Source organism: Ictalurus furcatus, chromosome 10 (assembly GCF_023375685.1).
Source record: "Ictalurus furcatus strain D&B chromosome 10, Billie_1.0, whole genome shotgun sequence".
In the NCBI taxonomy this organism is placed as follows: domain Eukaryota; kingdom Metazoa; phylum Chordata; class Actinopteri; order Siluriformes; family Ictaluridae; genus Ictalurus; species Ictalurus furcatus.
In genome coordinates, this window is record NC_071264.1 from 27317372 (window position 1) to 27320619 (window position 3248).

Sequence of the window (3248 nt, forward strand, 5' to 3'; positions counted from 1 at the left end):
TTGGATTTTAGGATGACTGAAATAAACATATGAATAAGGATATATTTACACTTACACCCAACGCTCTGAAATGGAAAACCAGACCACTTTTTCCACTTTGACATTCCCACAAAGCTGTGATGGTGGTTAATTATTATTATTATTATTATTTTTTTTACACATTCTAATGCTAATCATATAATAAAATGCACAGTTGTTAAAGTTTTACTAAGACTATATATTGTAAATAAATTGCAAAAATCAGCGCACTCTGTAAGCAATTCACCAGTGACTCGATTTATTTTAGTGCAGAGGGCTATGGAATTAAATATGGCTCCAATTTGGACGTAAATACCTTAAAGATGACGTTGCACTTTGACCGCTTAAGTTATTTATTTCAAATCCTGTGTGCACGTTGTGTCACTTTATAGTTACTTACAGGTTGCACTGCACTTTTGCATGCATTATGGGTTTTTATTAGGAAAATAAAGATACATATAGTACACATTTATGATACAAAAGATAAAACCTCCACCGTGATTGTTGTTTACATCAAGAGTCAGTTTAGGATTTTTGCATTGGTCAAAATCACATTATCAAAGAGGATCCGTCTACTCGTCCGAGTGCCGGACTTTACTCAGAACCATCAGTGCATGTGGCGTCCGCAGTATGACTCGCATTTTTCACGTTGTTCTGCAAAAATAAACATGATCCATTAATATGACTCTTAATAAGACATTAATAAATATCAGAAGCCAAACCTGCTATTCTTAATAAACCAAGTCATCAAAAATATGCTGAGTTGCATGCACTCTGCTTTAGTTCCTACCGTCTAGCAAAATCTCAACCTCCTGGTTGTCCTCGACTGCCACCGGCCTCAGGATGAGAGCGAGGAAGATGGCCAGACCAACAACCTGTAATTTCAACCAGCATCCATGAGTTACAACATGCTCCATATCAACACACTGCACATACTGATGTCTAGTGATGTCGTGATGTCATGATTGCATGTACTAATGCCATTACTGCATGTAATGGTGTCATTACTGCTTGGAGTGATATTACTGCATGTACTAGTGTTATTATTGTATAATACTGATTTCATTACTGCTTGGACTGATGTTATTACTACATCAATACTGAGGTCATTACTGATCATTACTTCATGTACTAATGCCATTACTGAGGTACTGATATCACTATCATACTGATATCATGATATCACTGATATTATGTATTGAAAGCATTACTAATGTACTGATGTCATTACTGCATGTACTGATCGCATTACTGATGTACTGAAGTCATTACTGCATGTACTGATGTCATTACTGCATGTACTGATGTACTGATCGCATTACTTATGTACTGATGTCATTACTGCATGCACTGATGGCATTACTGATGTACTGATGTCATTACTGCATGTACTGATAGCATTACCGATGTACTGATGTCATTACTGCTGTATTGATAGCATTACTGATGTACTGATGTCATTACTGATGTACTGATGTCATTACTGCATGTACTGATAGCATTACTGATGTACTGATGTAATTGCTGGTGTACTGATGTCATTACTGATGTACTGATGTCATTACTGCATGTACTGATAGCATTACTGATGTACTGATGTCATTACCGATGTACTGATAGCATTACTGCATGTACTGATAGCATTACTGATGTACTGATGTCATTACTGATGTACTGATGTCATTACTGCATGTACTGATAGCATTACTGTTGTACTGATGTCATTACTGATGTCATTACTGATGTACTGATGTCATTACTACATGTAGTGATAGCATTACTGATGTACTGATGTCATTACTGATGTACTGATGTCATTACTGATGTCATTACTGATGTACTGATGTCATTACTGCATGTACTGATAGCATTACTGATGTACTGATGTCATTACTGATGTACTGATGTCATTACTGCATGTACTGATAGCATTACTGATGTACTGATGTCATTACTGATGTCATTACTGATGTACTGATGTCATTACTGCATGTACTGATAGCATTACTGATGTACTGATGTAATTGCTGGTGTACTGATGTCATTACTGATGTACTGATGTCATTACTGCATGTACTGATAGCATTACTGATGTACTGATGTCATTACCGATGTACTGATAGAATTACTGCATGTACTGATAGCATTACTGATGTACTGATGTCATTACTGATGTACTGATGTCATTACTGCATGTACTGATAGCATTACTGTTGTACTGATGTCATTACTGATGTCATTACTGATGTACTGATGTCATTACTACATGTAGTGATAGCATTACTGATGTACTGATGTCATTACTGATGTACTGATGTCATTACTGATGTCATTACTGATGTACTGATGTCATTACTGCATGTACTGATAGCATTACTGATGTACTGATGTCATTACTGATGTACTGATGTCATTACTGCATGTACTGATAGCATTACTGATGTACTGATGTCATTACTGATGTCATTACTGATGTACTGATGTCATTACTGCATGTACTGATAGCATTACTGATGTACTGATGTCATTACTGATGTACTGATGGCATTACTGCATGTACTGATGGTGTTAGTTGATGAGTGACCAAAGCATTCATGTTCACCTTCAGAGGTTGGATGATGAAGATGCTCTGGAACATGGACAGCGACAGGGTGATGACCCATTTAATGGAGGACTCCTTCCCGTACTGAAAGCCGTAGAGCAAGGTGAAGAAGGTCGAGATGCCGCTTATGGCAACGAGAAGACCCCAGCCGATAAAGACAAACCACCAGGGCAGCTTGCAGCCGGTTTTTTTCTTCTTCTCTTGCACAGGCACAAAGCTGAAAATGAAAAATGAATGAGGGGGGGAGTAAATAAAAGTGATAACTAGTACAAAAGTCTCCCAAAGAGGTTTTATTTAATCCAATTTTTATTATTTGGTTTATTACTAGTCCAAAATACTTCATTTAACACATTAAATTCTTAGCTTGTTATGGTTATCTTTATTTGTCAGGATCTACAGTGAAACTAACTGGAAAGGAGTGTAGCGTACCACAGTCGTCGGCGATTTATGGGTTAAAACTGAAATAACGCTCGTAAACAAACTGAATTCCTATTTGAGGCATTACTGCATTTGATTTTTTATTACTGATGAAACGAGAACACTTTTTGGCAGGCGACAGACCTTTAGACCATTAGAGCAATGTTTTGAGCCAAGAGGATTTAAAAAAAATCTGTCCTTAATTATTCTA

The 3248-nt window shown here is 36.8% G+C and overlaps 1 long non-coding RNA gene across 1 annotated transcript; it reads right to left on the reverse strand.

Annotated features, from left to right (window-relative positions):
• Positions 1-355: 355 nt before the first annotated feature.
• Positions 356-2750, reverse strand: LOC128613732 (uncharacterized). The gene is made up of 3 exons (XR_008386930.1): positions 2621-2750; positions 809-893; positions 356-672 (listed from the first exon to the last, which is right to left on the reverse strand). It is a non-coding gene; the product is annotated as an uncharacterized LOC128613732 (long non-coding RNA).
• Positions 2751-3248: the final 498 nt, after the last annotated feature.